The sequence below is a fragment of the Dipodomys spectabilis genome, unplaced genomic scaffold (assembly GCF_019054845.1).
Source record: "Dipodomys spectabilis isolate Male_0828 unplaced genomic scaffold, ASM1905484v1 ptg000354l, whole genome shotgun sequence".
In the NCBI taxonomy this organism is placed as follows: Eukaryota; Metazoa; Chordata; class Mammalia; order Rodentia; family Heteromyidae; genus Dipodomys; species Dipodomys spectabilis.
Window position 1 is genome coordinate 61,734 of NW_024871031.1, and position 19,080 is coordinate 80,813.

Here is a 19,080-nt window from a genome sequence, read left to right on the forward strand (position 1 = left end):
TAACGGAAATCATGGGAAAAAATAGGGAAACAGGTGGACCCATTGCAACAATGAGGTATACAAATCCTTATGTCAAAAAATGAACTTTACAACTTTGGTGGGGGGTGTAGGGAGGAGGATCGGTGGGGCGGCGGGGGAGGATGGAAAGAGATGGGAAGGGGAAACAAAGGAGGAGGCTACAATGCTTGATAAGAAATATACTCATTAAATTGCCCATGTAATTGTAAGCCCTCTGTACAGTATTTTCACAATAAAAAAATAAAAATAATAAAAAGTTACTTAGAAGTGATGCATAATTCCTAGGTATAGGTATTCCAGTTATCACACATACTTTTGAATTAAGTTATCTCTGTATAAATTCAAACGGACAAAATACCTTCAAAATAAACAGAAATCATATCTTTGTTTTGTTTTGTTTTTTGCTTTTGTATTTTGGGTCTGGTCGTGGGGCCTGAACTCTGGGCCTGGGCACGTGAGCTCTTCAGCTCAAGGCTAGCGCTCTACCACTTGAGCCACAGCACCACTTCCGGCTTTTTTCATTTTGCTTATGTGGTGCTGAGGAATCAAACCCAGGGCCTTGAGCATGCAAGGCAAGCTCTGTACCACTGAGCCACCTTCCCAGCCCCACATCTTTGTTTTAAATGCAGTAGTTTACAAAGTGTTTTTAGCCAACACCAAAAACATCGTTTTAGCTACTCTGCATTTTGTGTGAAGAAGTTTTAACAATAGTTTTTTTTTTTCCTGACATGCAATTCACTTACAATATATTATCACCATTTATTGTATACATTTTAGTGCTTTGGAAGTGAATTGTACCTTCATAAGTTTTCAAAGCCTAATTTTCACAAACTTGCATTTCTTCAAATAGAAATGCTGTAAATTTTAGAACAGACATTAAAATAGATATAAAATTCTGTTACCAGAATTTGCCCAGCATACATCCTCTATAGTGTGTCTTTTCAAAATTTGTTTTTGGGGATCATTTCCAGGGTCTCACACATACTATACAAGTTCACTGTCAATTAACTACATTCTCTGTCCAAAAAAGTTTTTTACTTCTGTTTAATACATTCATAGAAGTGTAATGCCTGGATCCTATACAATTCTTTTTCACCTTTTGAAGGCTTGAAAACTTGTTTGCTAAAATGATTGCAGTATTATACAAATCGATCACTATGAGAAATATATCAATTTCTCCACAAATGCATTACTATATTTTGCGTCCTCTTTTTATATTATGGTCATACTAGTGAGTTTTCTTTTTATTATTTCTTAGACACTAAAAAGGAGCTTATTTCATATGCTCTTCCTATTGACTATTAATTTACATATGTTATTTAAAGAAATATCCTATTCAGGAAAAAAATTTATATAGAATTAGAAGATATAAAAATACTTAAGTTTCAGAATCATTGTAGCATTAACATTGTAGCATTAACAAATATGTGCCCTCTGTTGGATATGTTTTCATTTCTGTTATAGTGTCCCTTGAATTATGAAAGGTTATCACTTGATATAATCCAGTTCTTGCTTTTCTTTAGCCAGTAATATTTTCCATGTCAAATTTTTAGAAACCTTTACTGATCAATGTCATGAATTTTTACATTTATGTTTTATAGGTTTTTACATCTCACATTTAGTTTGATAGTCATTCTTTATAAGGTTTGAGGTAGGCCAGGTGCCGGTGGCTCACACCTGTAATCCCAGCTACTCAGGAAGCTGAGATCTGAGGATCGTGGTTTTAAGCCAGCCCAGGCAGGAAAATCCATGAGACACTTATCTCCAATAAACCACTCCAAAACTGGAAGTTTTGATGTTGCTCAAGTGGTAGAGTGCTCACCTTGAGCTGAAGAGCACATGGATAGCGCGAAAGCCCAGAGTTCAAACCCATGACTGACATACAAACAAAAAAACAAAGGATTGAGGTAGTTGTCTAAGATCCTTCTTTAAATCTAGAGAGGCAATAGTGCCAATACAACCATTTAAGATTCTGTTTTTATTTCATAAAATCATAGCATCCTTTTCAAAATCTGTGGACCATAAAACTAAGAATTTATTTTTGACAAATCTGTTACCTTATTCTATGTGTCTGATCTTATAGTTGAACTATGTTGTCTTCACTATTAAACATGGTAATACTATTCAAACTAGTATGAAGGCTCAAGCTACAGCATTTTACAAGATTGCTCTGACTGACCTGTATTCCTTGAATTTACATACGAGATTATTGAGCAGGTGGACCAATATTCTACAGAGATATCTAAATATTTGATAGTCACTCATATTTCACACCTTGAGAAAATACAGACCACTGATATTATATAGAGAAAATGTCTTTAGAGACTGCTCAATGCAACTAAAATTAATTTATGAATGAGATAAGATTTAGATAACAGTACAGCATATTAAAGCTGAATGATAACGACTTGAGCTGTACTGCAGAAGAGAGCGAGAGGGGGACAACATAGGAGCTGTATGTCATTGGTATTGTTTCAAAAAACAGAAAGACTTCAGAGAAGACAAGGGGAAAAATAGTGTCCTGAATCTAGTTTCTTTTTAATCCACCTGATAGTTTGGACTGAAAGTCAGATAACATGGGAAAAATAAAACAGCATTGTATAGAGCTGTTAAAATGTAAAGAAGTTGTAATAGGAATATAATTTATTTCTAAAGAAATAAGAGAAAGAATAACAATAACAATTGCTAACGTGGATAGAAGATGGATCACATTTTATCATATATAATTTTGAAAAAACATACTAGGAATGAAAATTTAAAAGTCATAATTTAAAATACAATTTGTATTATAACTAGATAGTATAGCTCAGTGGTAAAACATTGGCCTAACATATGTGAAGCAATTGTGTGATCTCCCAAGCATTGCAAAGTACACACAAAGCACACACACACACAAAACAAATGAACACACACACACCACATACACACATTTGGAATATTGTTATTATCATATTAAACAGAGGAAATTATCACAAATAGTAAAAGTATTTTAATATATGAAATCATATTATTGCTCATACTATTTAAAAGTTTAGTAGAAATAAAATAGTCACAAGATACTTGGATTCTTATAGATTGAGTAAATTGAAAATTAAGAAATAAAAGACATGAGAACTTTACAAACAAGTTTTAAATAATAAACATTTTGAAATATTTGTCCTTTTAGTTTGACAAAAGATTGATGTAAGTGGTGTTTTAACTCAAGATTTAGAAGATGATAACCAAGTGCTCTATATCTTGCTAGGGATGGCTATATCTCTCATCATTTCACTCTGGAAATTTTATGATAAGTTCTCATAATTTCTCAATCTCTCCCGAATTACAAACCTTATTTACACTTCCCACCATAATTAGAAAATGGAAACCACAAATTACTCTGCCCAGCTCAAACATTTTTTTTTAATTCAAGTACAAATATTGCCAAAAAGTGACCAGGAAATAAAGCCTTTTTTAATAAAGTATGTGCTTCTTGAAAATACAGTATTTGTTACATGGACAAATATGTTAAGGACTATAACAAAATAAATTTATTTAAATTCACCAACCATATAAAATTTAAGAAAATAATTTTTTACATATTCACATGTTAAATATTTTGAAAGCAAAATATATGCCTGAATAATTTGCATGTGTTATAATTATGCAAAACTAAATTAACTAATCTACAACTCTGAAAAAGAATTACACTAAAGAAACAAAACAAAAGAAGTTCAAAATTTGAAATTTAAAAAATAAAGTGTACTCTTAAGTGGACTTAAGTAACTGTAAACCCTCTGTATATCAATTTTATAATAAAACATGCATGAACAAAGAAAGAAAATTACCCATTGGTCAATAACAACGGGAAAAACATCAGTAGTTTTTTTTGAGTGTTCAAAAAAATCAATGGAAGAGATAACAATGTTCCTTCCATAATAAATGTAGTCATTACCTTACTTAAGTAACTGTATCCCCTCTGTACATTACCTTTACCATAAAATTAAATTGAAATTAAAAATAAACTAAATAATATACCAATTAAGAATTTGTAGAGAGCTAGGAAGTTGGCTAACTGGTAGAGCGTTTGCCTTGCATGCTTGAGGCCCTGGGTTCGACTCCTCAGCATCACGTAAACAGAAAAAAAAGCCAGAAGTGGCGCTGTTGCTCAAGTGGTAGAGTGCTAGCCTTGAGCTAGCCTTGAGGGACAGCGCCCAGGCCCAGAGTTCAGGTTCCAGGACCAGACCCCCTTCCCCCCCAAAAAAAACAGAATTACTAGAAGCCATTGGTTAAAAACTTTTTAGAAAACTTCCCTAAGTACCCAAGTAATATAATTTGTTGATAGTATTTATATATTTCAACTTCAGCAGAGAAGCCAAAAGTTTAAAAACTGTTACAAAGTAAAGTAATAAATCAGAATATATTACTATTAATAATAATCATAAGATGAATTTATAGTGGTAGTCAAATATGTAGGAAATGAGGCAATTTGCCATTCGTTTGCACTTAATAAGTGAGAAAGAATTTTCTAGGTCTTTTTAACTATATAAGTTTAATGAAGAAACGATTCTGTCACATCATATGATAATCAGATGAAGCTGATATTAGAACAAAGAGCAGATTGTACTAAGTTTTTGATGGTAATGTATATACTTATTTTGGTTGTGAGAAATTGTGTTCAACTTGGGGTATTGTTTTTGTTAGACTGGTTAATTTTAGGATAGGGGTTCCCTTTCCACAAGAACAAGCACCTGATATGTCTTTTTAGCCTTCCCATTACCAATGGCATAAGAGTTGCATATCAACTTGTCTAGATTCCTACCTTGGCTGGCATGGATTCTGCAGTCCTTCCAATCTTAACCTGTAAATAGTGCAGGATGGTGGAAATAATACAATGCAGCCAGCTATAGATTGAGAAGGATGTCCACTAAACTTTTGGCCTGGGTTCTGTTCTCAAGCCTCCTCAATAGTTAGGAGTTCAGATAGAAGCCCCTACTGCCAAGCAGTAAGAGTATTTTTTAAAGCAACTAGACATATATATTACTTAGGCATGTGAACACCTCAGGAGAAGAATAAATAAGCAGTGAAGCATAGAGGACAGGCCCAATTTTAACTACCTACTAAGAGGCTGAATAAACTTAGCTAGCTATTCAGGAGGCTGAGATATGAAGACCACTATTCAAAGCCAGTCCAATCATGAAAATAAATGCGATTATCTCAAAAAAAAAACAGAAGTGGAACAATGGCTCAAGTGTTAAACCACTATCCTTGGTCACAGAACCTTAGGGAGAGTGCCCAGGCACTCACTATCAAACCTCAGGGATGATGAATGAATGAATGAGCACTTGCACATGCCCCTGCGTGTATATGCGTGCATGTGTACACACACACACACACACTCTCTCTCTCTCTCACACACACACACACAAATGAGTATTTCAATGCGAAGTTCTTTTTTATTACCTTGCTGTAATCTATTTCCCTGTATTAGTTTACAAATTAACAAAATCAGCTAAGCACCTATTTACATACAACTCATCATGTTTCTCTAAAGTCAACTCTCTTTTTGGAAGCAGGCTTTTATTTGACCCAAATGTAAATTATTCAGAAGGTCGATTCATCTCCCTCAATTCTGTAGAATTAGGTGATTGTTTAGCTTCCTCCAAGCAATATAATTTTGTGAAATCCTGCATCAAGCAACGTATTTCTTTCACTAGAAGGGAAGCCTCTGTCAAACAATTAATAATAGGTTTTTCTTCTCCTTGCTAGCATCTGTAGTTTTATTATCTTCATATATTTCATGGTGTGTCTGTGTATGACAAAGACTGCTGTGAAAATAAAAAGACCCTTCGCAGCACTTATCATTTATATACCATTCATAGATATGAAGGAGTTTAAATATTACTGAAATTGCTTTGGAATGAATCATGTTCACATTGACTATCGTGAAAAATAAGAATTGGTTTTTCAGAACTTTAGGTAAGAACTTGATTGAAAGAAACAAAAGGAAAAGTGAGGAACAACTCAACACATACATTCAAATGAAACAAAATAACCCAAGGGAACAAATTAATTCATTACTCAAGAACTTGCAGGAAATGCAAAGACTTAAAAAAACATCAGCTATGACAAGCTTATGAAAATTCTGACTCATGGGAGTCTACTCTTGTGAGGATAGAGGTTAAAGCCCAGACTGGACAGAAAGATATATACACCATGCCATGCACATGTTATTCTAAATTCCAGGAAGAATAACATAACGTGGACTGAGCCCAAGATCATACACTAGTATCTGAAAAATAATCAGGATAATTTAGGGCTGGAGACATGACAAAGTGGTAAGAACACCCATTTAGGGGGCACAAGACACTCAATTCAAACTCTAATATTATGGGTATTAAAGTAAAAAGCTTTGTTTTTAAATAATTGGAATAATTGTAAGATTTGAGTATTTGAGTGGAAAAATGCATGAGAGAGATAGAATGAACCCATGGTGCAATGCTTTCAACTTAACTGAAAATGTTTTCTGGTACTTTAGACAAAACAGAGTTACCTTGCAAATGAGCATGGTTGTGCATTTGAGTGATGGAAATACTTTACTTACACAGGTGTAAATTGAATAGATTTTATTTGGGTAGATTGTATTTCTTGAAGTAAGAGCCTGGATGATGTCCCTGAGATTGTTCTCTCAAGGCTACCACTCTACTACTTTGAGCCACAGTTCCAATTCTGATTTTCTGTTGGTTGTTTGGTAATAAGAGGCTACTGGACATTCCTGTCCAGGATGGTTTCAAACCATGATTGTCAGATCTCAGCCTCCCGAGTTTTAATAATTTAGTAAATTGTGTAAATTTAGTAAATTTAGTTTTAATAATTTAGTAAATTGTACAGTTACTGAAGTTATTCATTATCATTATAACCTGTGTAATATATGTGTGTATGTATATATCAATGTATAGGGATAGAAATATTTTAACATATTTTTGTATCTACATTAGATTTATGAAATCATCCATTATAAAATAAAATGGAAACAAAAGTTAATAAGGAGCAAAACAAAGGAAATTATCACATGTTTCTTGTTGTTTAATGGAATACAAATTGTGAGAATCAGTTTGGGAAAACCATCTCTACGTTAACAAAATGGATAAGAGGTATTAATTCCAATCCATTTTTTGCCCATATTGTGCAATTTCACACATGAGTGTCAAAATCAAACCACACTTTTTGTCTTTGCTTTTAACTCACTTGTTATAATTTACGGGTTAGTTGAAGTAATCAAATAAAGATTAAAATAATTTTATGTGAGGCTATGTATTAGAGCTGAAAATGATTTTAAATGTGATAATACCTAATTAAATTGGATATTTCTTACTTTTACTCTGTCATGTCCCTCATTTCCACATTAGGAAAGTACATAGAAGGTTCTCACTAAATTATATGTACATTTATGAAATAATGTATTGAAAGAATATGGGCACAGTGTGGTTTTAGCTTATTGAGACCTGTAGGAGGAATTGTGTTTCTGAAGACTTGCAATACATTGTGATGAAGATGAAGGGAGGGATGTGCTTATTCTGGAAAACTGGCTAGAGGATTGCTCCCATAAAGGCAGTGATGAATTCTTCCAAAAAGTTACAGTAAAATCACTTCCACAACCATGTTCACTGCTGCACTATTCACCGCAGCCAAGTTACGGAAACAGCCCAGATGCCCTTTGGAAGAGTGATAGTTGGAGAAAGTGTGGCACATATACAAAATTGGATTGCATCCATCCATTATGAAGACTGTTACATTATTTGCAACAAAATGAATAGATCTAAAACTATATCAAGTGAACTAAGTCAGAGCCAGACACACAAAGGACCCATGTTCTGTCTCATACTTGGAAGCTAGAACTTTATTACAAGTTTACACAAAAATATTAACCAAAGCATGCTATTTGCGGAGGAGTATTTCAAAGGTGTAATTTCTTATAAAAGTGAACTTTTAATCCAACAAAATACATATCAGGAAACTATCACTTGGAAGATGTGAGGGGAAGTCAAAGGGAAGGAATAAAGAGAGTTATGGAGGAAGAGAGTGAAAGTATAATATTCAATGTACATAGTATGAAACTAGGAAAAATTAAGGTGGGGTGAGGTTTGGAAGGGTGTGGAAAAGTTATATAAAGATCCATTATACTTAAAAAAACTGATTTGTTGAATGGAAATTCCATTGTCCAAGTATTTAAGATAATAAAAATATAATTAACAACAATGGAGACATCTGATCTTAAATCCTATTTCCATCACTTTTAAAAAATAAAATTGTTTGCTCTATAAATTCATCAGAGGGATGTATTTTGTGGCTAGCTAGATCATTGCACATGTGCCTCTCTCTTCTTCTCTCCCTTTCTTGGTTCTCATAGGTAATATGATTGCTCCATAATTATCCTAATTTATTTTGCTTTTATATTTTTGGTTGCATCATTTCACTTTCTGCTCTGCCATTTCCCAACTAATTTACATAGAAGGCTTTATTTCCTATTTTCTCATTCCTAGAATAAGCTGCACATGAAGACACCACTGGTCCTCAATTTCAGTCTGTACCTTTGAATACGGAGGAAAATCTTTCCTCTGCTCTCTACCAATTCCCGACTCTCCAGTTAGAATAATTTAGAATAGTAAAAATGATAAAAGAGAAAATAAATAATAGTGAAAAAACAGATGCAGAAAATTCACCGGATTTTTCTGAGCAGTTCATCCAATGTGAACTATTGGGGAAATACATGGACACCTCATTCTCACTGGCACTCAAAGTCTCTGGCTAGGCAATTCTGATGAAGATGAGGAACAAGTAAAAAAAAGTGAGAAATGGTATCAATTGCAAGAAAAAATGGAGAAGGATTTAATCAAATTTATTCTTTGGTCTGCCGAAAATAATCGCCTTACTACAGTGCAGAGACTACTTTCCAAAAAGGCCAGGCATGTGAATACTACGGATAACAATGAGTATACCCCTCTTCATTGAGAAGCCTACAGTGGACACTTAGACATTGTCCATGAGTTGGTGGCTCCAGGTAGATATTCATGTAATAATTGTCAATGGCTGGACACCTTTGCACAGTACTTATACATGGAATAATACCAGAGTAGCTTCTTTATTTCATCATGATGCAGATACCAATGGACAAACTAAAGGCCTCTTGACCCCCTTGCATCTTGCTGCTGGAAATAGAAATAGCAAAGTTATGCTAGATCTCTTTTTGTTGAACCATTATATCCAACCAGGTCTGAAGCACAACTGGGAAGAAACTGCATTTGATATTGCCAAAAGAATAAGTATGTATCACTACTTTTTTGAAGTTGTGGAAGGCTGTACAAATTGTTCTCTAAAGTCCTAATGGTTTGGTTAAATTTCTTAAATTTCAAAATTGCCAGTCCATCCTATGTGTCCATACAAAATATTTTCACGATACAAAGCAACAGTAATATCTTACTTTAAAAATTCATGGATTGCATGGTATTCTTCCAAGTGAATTGCCTGAGTTTAATGTCAAAATATATTCGAGTTGATTGTATACTAATGATTTCTGTAGAGTATTTGATTTTTTAATAAGAAATAATTTTAACTTATCTGTTGAAATGAGTAGTACAGAAACTAAAGATATTTCTGATGCTTGTCTGAAAAAAGTATATTTTAAATTATTTAGTATTCTGTTTGTATAATATTCATCATCTATTTCATTCTCTCCTTGATATAATACTTTGAATTCGACATTGTTTTATAATATATAGGTTCTTAATAAATGTGTCCTTTCAGATTGCATTCCATATAGAAACAGTTAAAGATTCCTTTAATTCCTAGTTCCTTATGAAATTTTATTTCTTTGGGATAAAATGACAATGTTATCTTATTTCAAAAGTTTTATAAAGGTTATGCTATGTAAAGGCCTTTCTGAAAAGGTGAAGATTGAATACACTGATGTCAAACTAACTTTTTTTCTATGAATTACATGTATTATTACACTTGTATATTTGTAATCAACTTTTTAATAACTGTTTTTCATTTCTTGCATCTGAAGAATGAAAAATATGGAATAATTCACAAATTTTCATATCATTTACATGGCTCTTGTGCAAGAGCCATGTTAATCTCTGTATTGTAATTCAGGAAGACGTACTGCTGAAGCATGTAGTATCCTGTAAATTTAAGTAGTTAATGATGCAATCTTAAGACAGGCATATATCCTTGGTTGCCTATTTGTAACAAGGAAACCTTATTGTTACCTAAATTTCTATTCATCTTATTTCTGTAAAATTCTGTTTATGGTGGAAAAAACTTATATTGTTTGTTCAATTGTTCACATTTGCAATGTTTGTCAATAACTATTTTAAGTCTTTTTCATTTGAAATTTGATCATATTTTGAAGCCTTTATAGCTAGGTCCAAAGGTGATGGCTTTTCAAGTACTTACTTATCAACTGATTTAGCTTTGTGGAGCTAATGGATTCAAAGTAAGTCTTGCTTAAGAGCTACTTCTAAAATTCTCCAGCTTAAAATGTCACAAATGAGGTCTTACTGGCACAAATGTCTGCCTGACCCATTACCCTTGCTCCATGTAGGAACAGAACAACCAGAATATCTTACCCTGACAGCATAGCTTGTCTTACTGGAGCAAAACTAATCTTAGTTATAAGGGATCATAGAGAGATGAACAGTTCAGACAGAACTGTTCAGACTAGAACATATTTTAGTTAAAATAGAATTATTTATTATCCCTACCATTTCAAAAGTTGCTAAAGCCAAGAAGGTGAAAAAATTTTCATATGCATGATTACCCAATGTCCTGGCCTGTCTACAATCCAACCAGGCAGGAACTTACACCACTGATTTTCTATCACCAAATATATTCCATAGTTCCAGGAGAAGTCCATATGTTTCTCCTCGTTATTAGGCCTTAAATTGGTAATGTTTTAATTACAGTGTTTCCTGTACATCTCCGAATGGTAAAGCTTTAGGTCTAATTCTACCAAACACTGAGGTAGAGGTAATGGAAAAATATTTTAAAACAGTTGCCTTTGCTACCCTAACCACAACAGAACAATGTAAAACATTTTCTTATATTATATATACTTATATATTTTATATTTATATGTGCTAATTTTATATTTCACACAGTGAATTTTACTGGAATTGATTGATAATTTGACAAATTATTTGATATTTATTCCAATAAATAGATTGGAATATAAATTATCAGGATTAGAATATATATTTAAATATAAAAAGTATCAATACAATGTTTTCGCTATAAACTGTGATACCTTGTAAGTGTTCTTGGTTTCTGAATTCACATGTTAAAAAAACAATGTTGTTTTCCTCCAATCTATAAGGGCTTTTACTCTGCTGCTCTGTTTATTTTTTTAACTTGCTGATCCCAAACTGTTTTTCTCCATATTTCTGAAGCATTCCTACTGATTATACCCAAATTTTGCTGATATGATATCTAAAAGGTATTATTCTTATACAGGATCCACGGGTCCTCGGAACCCAGGTCCCAGTTATCTGCATCATCAGATAACTAGGGCAAGAGTTCTTACCTAGGCCCATGCAACATGCCAACAGAAAGTAATTGAAGACCCATCTCAATTTCTCATTTCTTATATTTCAGGGCCCCAATTCCTTGAAATGCAGGAATTAGCAGTAAGCAATTGAGAAAGGCAAGGCAACTTAAAATGCAAGATGAAATCATAAAATGTGAAAGTACAGTAATCAAAGTTTCAATTTTCAGATGACCATCCCATATGAGTGAACAAGACCACAAATATCACAAGATTATTTGTAATACCCCTCTCCTAATGATTAATGAATGATTTCAGTCCAAGATCATCAGGCCAAAAAATAGTTCCTGGAATGATAGATCCATAATTGGTCTACGAAGACTAGGAAAACTTGACATAGAAGTCAAATATAATTCAGAAAAACATTAATTGAGAAGATCCTTAGTGCTTCAAAACACTGGTACTTCAGTAAAACTTGGTTCTGTAGTATAAAAATGTTGTCATTCTTAAACAAATGATAACCTACATTTAATCTCCTGAAAGTATATTCCTTTTCAAATAAACTTTTTAAAATCACTTTGCCAAAATTACACTTTACAAGCAGATAATATTTAGTGACGTTACAAGTTTTTCAAGTGTAGGGAGCAAGTTACAATAGAGTTGATTTATTTACCCAGCACTAATGCCAAACACGTTCAACCATTCATTAAAGTGTAGAAAGAGTACCCCCCATCATTTGTGTTTTTCAGTAGGTGACTTCGAAAATTTGTTAAATAGATCAGCCTCCCATATTTCAAACCAAAAAATTAGCTAATAAAGTAAATTTCATCACATAATAAGTACATTTAAAAAAGTCATGAATAGTTGCCTTATCATATGGTGTTTTATGTTTTCCCTATCTCTCTAACATAATAAGAAATATGACTTTAAGTCTTAATATGGGTACTCATCAGAGATTTGACAAACATAAAACCTGTCTTCTATTTCTATCATATTCCTCTGCAGTAGTAAATTTTAATTTTCTTCATTTTCCAAAACTCATAGGTAGTAGAAAATATTATCCCATGTAAAATAAAATAATCAGAAACCATTGTACAACACCATTTACAAAACTGGTAGTTAGGAATACATTCTAAGCCATTTTTAAACTTTCTTGTTGACTACAGATTAATCTTCCTAATGGAGGGGAATAAAATCATGTCTAGGTGCTTCATGTCTCCACTCTTACAAATTGTTACTTCAGATGAATGAATTATGGAAATAAAGCTGACATCAGTTCAAGTATATGCAGGATATAAACTCCATGGAATGTATATAAACCTTTCAAAGTACTAGCAGACAGTTTAACAGAATGACTATCAGGAAGTTGAAACCAGAGAGGAATAATAGTAAAGACATAGAATGAATGAAAATGGAACAAGGAGCAAGTACAGCTAGAATATTCAATGTGCACAAGTGAGAAAGGACGTGGTAAATCGGAAATAAATCTTGTAGAAGGGGTTGGTTGAGAATGATAGAAGGAGTGACTCTGATCCCGGAACGTTGGACAATTAGATGGACATATTTAATTGTAACAAAATTGCGCAACCTTTTGAAATTCAGTGAAAAAACACAACAAAAAACAAAAACACACAAAAAACACAACCAAACAGCAATCTCTATAGAGTATAATTATGACCTCTCAAAATTTTAAACAGTTAATGAAGGACAATCTTGGGAAAAGCATACAAAGCTGTTTAAAGTAGGCAGTTTAGGGTAGAGGAGAATTTTTAACAGATTTAAATAGATTGTCTAAGGTTATAAATGACCTACATCTGCTGAAAATATTTTCTTCTGCGAATTCTTTTGGCCTGAACTGGATACTCCAGTCCTGAGCCACACATGATAGCTTGTGAAGATAGAAAGGAAGAAACAAGATCAAGAACCCATTACTCCACTGGAGAGAAAACAGTCCTCTATGTTTTCTCTCATTTCTCTTGACTACTTTTATTCATAATTTTAAGTCAAGTGAATTTGAATTATATTTTTTCCTTCTTTGTTCTGGCAAAGTAATTGTTCAAAGTAATTTAATAAATATTATTTGCCATTTTTTTCTATCATGCTCTTTACTTGTCCAAGTGAGTCCATTAAACTTCCCCCTTTCATTTGGGTGCCACGGAAACCCAGCATCAATGTTAATGAGGACAATCTCTATTGTAAAACTTTGTCTCCAAAATACCAGTCCAAGAAGCTGTGATCACAAATATTTAGCTTTACTTGTTTTCTTTTTTCTTTTACCTTGAAAGTTTTCTTGTGTCTAAAGTGCCCTCAAAAATAGGTACTCCACCACTTTTTGGTTCAATCCTACTAACCTCAAAGATATACTTTGCCAACAAGATGCTTAGAGGAAACCGAAGAATACTTCACTTTTATCTTCTCTCTTTAAGATTCTCCTTAGATACCATATCAGGATCAGTGAAGTTATTCTTTCCAAAATTATTTCAATAGATTATATTTCTCTTGGTCTTGCATTTGCTCAGAAGGATGTATGGAAAAGAATAGAGTTAAATCATCCATACCTTGGATGATAGTGTCTGTTACAAAAGGAAAATGCTCCTATGTCCTATTTGTCTGTCTTCCTCTTAGCTCTTGCCTGATTTCCAACTAATCACAGATTCTTGGCTTCAAGTCTAATGAAGGTGAAGGACTATAAGTCCTTCCCCACTGCTACATCTTCATGGTTTCTCTATTAAAAGTCTTATATTTGGATGTGAAATTTATTTTCATGTCTTCATTCAATCCGTTCTAAATTGTAGAGAGCTAAATAGGCTCTGTAAAATCACTTTAGGTAGCAAAAATATTAAGACAATATATCAAAAAGTTTGGCCTCCCTCCAATGATGAAGCTAATATGCTTAGCTAGGACTTCTAAGAACCCGTTTTCTTGCCTTTTCCATTTGCTCAATTCTTTTCTGATCCCAAAACTTTTTGGCTTATGTAATAAGGGAAGTCTTCACTATCTCATGTTAATAAGGATATTATATATATGAGCTACTAAGAAATGTGAAATCACCGGTTTCAGGTATCCAATCAGGTTTTTTTCTGTAGTTCAGTGCTTCACATGAAAAGACATTGTAGAAAGTATTACAAACAGAAAAGTGTAAACCCAATACCTACTTTCATTGTTGAGGGCACTTTCTCCCTAAATATTTTGACCCAAATTATCTTTTTCAGAGAATTACTGTTTGCTAATTAAAGTTAATTCACAAATTTTGATGTCTTTTTTTTTTAAGAAGGTTGAATTTAAATTCCACTACAACCTTGTTTCACACAGTGAGTAGATTTCCTGGGTAAGGACAATTCTCAAGCCTACCTAAAGGATTTATAGCAAGGTTTCTGAGGTTTGTTTGTTTAGTGTGAAAATGAGCCATCTTCACCCACATTGCTCACTCTCAGCTAAGTCTCCATGGATTACTTTGCATGAAAGTCTAATTTCCCAAGCAATTTTAAATTTTCATAACAGGCTAAGTTGTTAAAAAGTTTGAACGAATTAAAATTTACCTGTCATAATTTTGGGGGGGTCCAGCCATGGGGCTGAACTCTGGGCCTGGGCACTGTCCCTCAACTCTTCAGCTCAAGGCTAGCGCTCTACCACCTGAGCCACAACGCCACTTCCGGCTTTTTTTCTTTTTGCTTATGTGGTGCTGAGCAATCGAACCCAGGGCCTCAGGCATGCAAGGCAAGCGCTCGACCACGGAGCCACCTTCCCAGCCCCACCTGTCATAATTTTAAAACTCTTTTGAAATTCATTTATTGGAACCGTGAATTCATCAATCCTAACTCCACCTTTATCATCAAATCAGTTAACATGTTGTTTTCATGATATAGTGTCCATGAAACTATTATTTTCCAGTGGCTTTGTTATGCATATATATAACCTTATAAGCTGATGCTAAGCAAAATGAATTCCAAGATATGGAAATAGAAAGTATTATTTGCGGTTGTTGTTTTTAATGTACTATGTGATTTCTATTTTCTTTTGGGTTTTTCCCCTATGCTTTATTCCCTGCTGTATTTGATTTTGGTAGCCTGTGTATTGTGTATATATTTACCTTAATTAAGGAAGGGAAGAGGAACAACAAAATGGTGAGACAGATGACAAAGGCAAACCAATGGAATATCAATACTCACAAGACAATATTTTGGAAATGTACGTTACAACTTGTGAGGGCTATTGGGGTGAAGGAAAACTGAAGAAAATGAGGAAGGGGTAACAAGTTTGAAAAGTTATGTATTCCCTACCTTAAAATTACTGTAACCCCACTGTACATCACTTTGACAATAAAATTAAATTTAAAAAATAAGCTGCATGAAATAAAATTTCACTGTATTGGTACAGTACACATACTGTTCGGTGTCTAATTTGAATTAATTACCCCTTTTTAATGAGAGGACCATCAACTTGAATGCTCTCCGACTAGACAATATTTTCACAATATACTTACCAATATTTTGAAAACAGAACAAATATAGTACTTTCTCATACTAAATCGAAAACAGTTTAATTCTATGGAAACCAATAACTTGTAAAAGTAAATAAGTTGTTAAGAAGACAGAATATATGTGTTCGTCAACATTCCAATGACTAGTATCTACTCATTTTCAAATTCAGAAGATTCCATACCTGAGAGATTCGAAACAATACCGGATTGCATGTTATGTAATTCTGCAATAGATGCATTTTCCAATAGGGTGTTACAGATTGAGAGTCAACAGAAAAATAACCACATTCTGGTAGAGGATAAAACTATGTAGCATCGATAATAATTAATTCTTCAAGAGTAAGCAATTGTTTATCACAATAAGCTATAATTTTTATGACCACCAATACCAATATTTATGATATAAAGTCATCCTAGCCCAAAATTTTCCAACATTCAGGGTGCACCTCAAACTTCCCTTAATTCATGTCATGAATAGCTTATCTCTATTGTGAAAAAATACAACTCTGCTAATGTGATGCCATACATGTTCTGGTAAGAACATCACAATAAACTGGGTTGCATCATTTTCCCCCCACTGGTATTCTTGAGATCAGAACAATTGCAAATATTATTTATATTTATACTTTTTTATCTATCATATAAATTCTGGATGCTAAAATCGGAAGATTACAGTTGAAAGCCCACCCAGGCAGGAAGATTCCCTAGATTCTTATCTCCAATAAACTTCTCAGCAAAAGCCAGACGCCAATGGCACTGAGATTGAAGTGGTAGGGCACGAGACTTGAGCATAAACAGGCTCAGAGACAGTGTCCAGGCCCAGATTAAAGCCCTAGGACAAACCAATAAAACAAAAACAAAATAAAAACAAACCCCAAACCTAACATTTTTCTCAGTGTATACAGCAGCAAATAATTAAGGAAATTGCTTCCTGTGTTACATACAGGTAGAAGAAAGGAGATGTCACACGATTATTCTCTTCATAACATGTTATACCAAAGACTCCAAAAATTGCTCTTATTCTAAATTTATAAATTAATATCATCAATTTGTTGGCAACGCTGTCTACAACATTCACATTATCATTTTATACATGAACTGTTGGAATTATCTATTAACTAAGTTCTAATTATAACTCTCTTGAAAGAATATTCTAGGCACATAGAATGCAAAATCATTTGTGAGTGTCAATTAAACCCTCTACTTAAAAAGAATTTTGTAGAATCCCATAGAATATAAAATTACAAACAAAACCAAAATATTTATTTTAAATCTAAATTCTAATTTAGCAAGATCTTCAAAATCCTACATTAGACGAACTTTGCTATTTTTCCAGGCTTAAGCTTTTGTAATTCTTAATCATTTTTTTTGGGATACAACAGAATGATGATAACTTACTTTTTCAAATTTTGGATGGGAATCATGAGAGTCATTTTGCATCTAGGAATGTTCTGTAATGAAGAGAGAATTTAAAACACAAGTGAGGATTAAGTATGAGTTGCATGTCAACAGGAAGTTTGACTTCTCAAAGCATAATGACAAAATTAGCCCAAACGTCCAACTACGTATTCCTTTCTTGTTTGTTTTGATTTACTAAGAGAAAATTATACACCTTGGTCGTGGGAAGGTATCAACTATGTAATTCCATTCTCTAAACTCCTGTCTTAATTTCAGAGCTAGAATTCTAGGCTTGTATCACATTGCCCTGCCATAGTTTCTTGCTTTGTTTAATCTAGATACAGACTACCAATTCTGAACTTCTCCAGTGATATTATACACCAGAGTGACTGCTTAGACTTTATCGACAATTTTCAAAGATGTTCTAACATTTGATACAGGATATGAATATTTTCAGACGCACCTGCGGGATCTCTGATTCATTCCTCCATGGATCCTATCCCTTTAATAATGATTATTGACTCTCTTACTATCTCTGATCCTTACCAATGTAATATTCTCAAACTTATTTGAAGGAAGTTCATTTGAGGACTTTCTAATATTAAAAATTATCACTTGATTCTAGTCTTATTCAGGACATGTATTTATTGTTTTCTAACTTTTCTATACATTCTGAGAGTTGTTTCATTTGTGCATTTGTGTGTGCACACATAAGTGCCTCTGGGTGTATGTGTATGTTTGTATGTATATATGCAAAAGCCTCAAGCAATCTTGCTCATGACTGGTATTCCATGACTTGAGCCATTCTTCCAATCCAGATTTGGACTGCTTAATTTTATATACTGTTGCAAAGAGTGTTCTGCCCCGGCTGGATACAAATTGAACTTCCCAGACTCCTTCAAATTCTTAGGTTTTATTTCTCCAGGAGTATCAACTTTTAAACTACAAACATTTCTGTGAGGGTAACGTCTAAGCTGTAGCCCAGATTTTTAACTCAAGAATTCTTTTTTTGTTGTTTTGGTGGAGGGTCCGGTCATGGCGCCTGAACTCTGGGCCTGGGCTCTGTCCCTCAGCTCTTCATCTCAAGGCTAGCACTCTACCACTTGAGTCATAGCGCCAATTTTGGTTTTTTTCTTTTTTGCTTAAGTGGTGCTGAGGAATCGAACCAAGGGCCTCATGCATGCGAGGCAAGTGCTCTACCACTGAGCCACCTCCCCAGCCCATAACTAAAGAATTCTTATAAAGATAGATGAACACACACATTACATATCTTCATGCTGAGATATGAGGATTGAGGTTCAAAGCCAGCCCAGGTAGGAAAGTCCCAGAGACTCTTTTCTCGAATTTACTAAAGGAAAACTGGAAATGGCACTGTGGATCAAGTGGTAGAGCATTAGCTTGAGCAGAATAGCAGACAGACAGCTCACAGGCCCAGAGTTCAAGTGCCAAGATGACCACCAACAAATATATATATGTGTGTGTGTGTGTGTGTGTGTGTGTGTGTGTCTGTGTGTCTGTGTGTCTGTGTGTCTGTGTGTGTGTGTAAAGAAAAAAAAAGAAATGTGATATTAGCCACCAGTTCATTGCTAGCTTAATCCCTGCTCTCACAAGATGGACATTTTTCCAGCTAAATCCACGCTCTTATATCCGACTTGCATTGGAA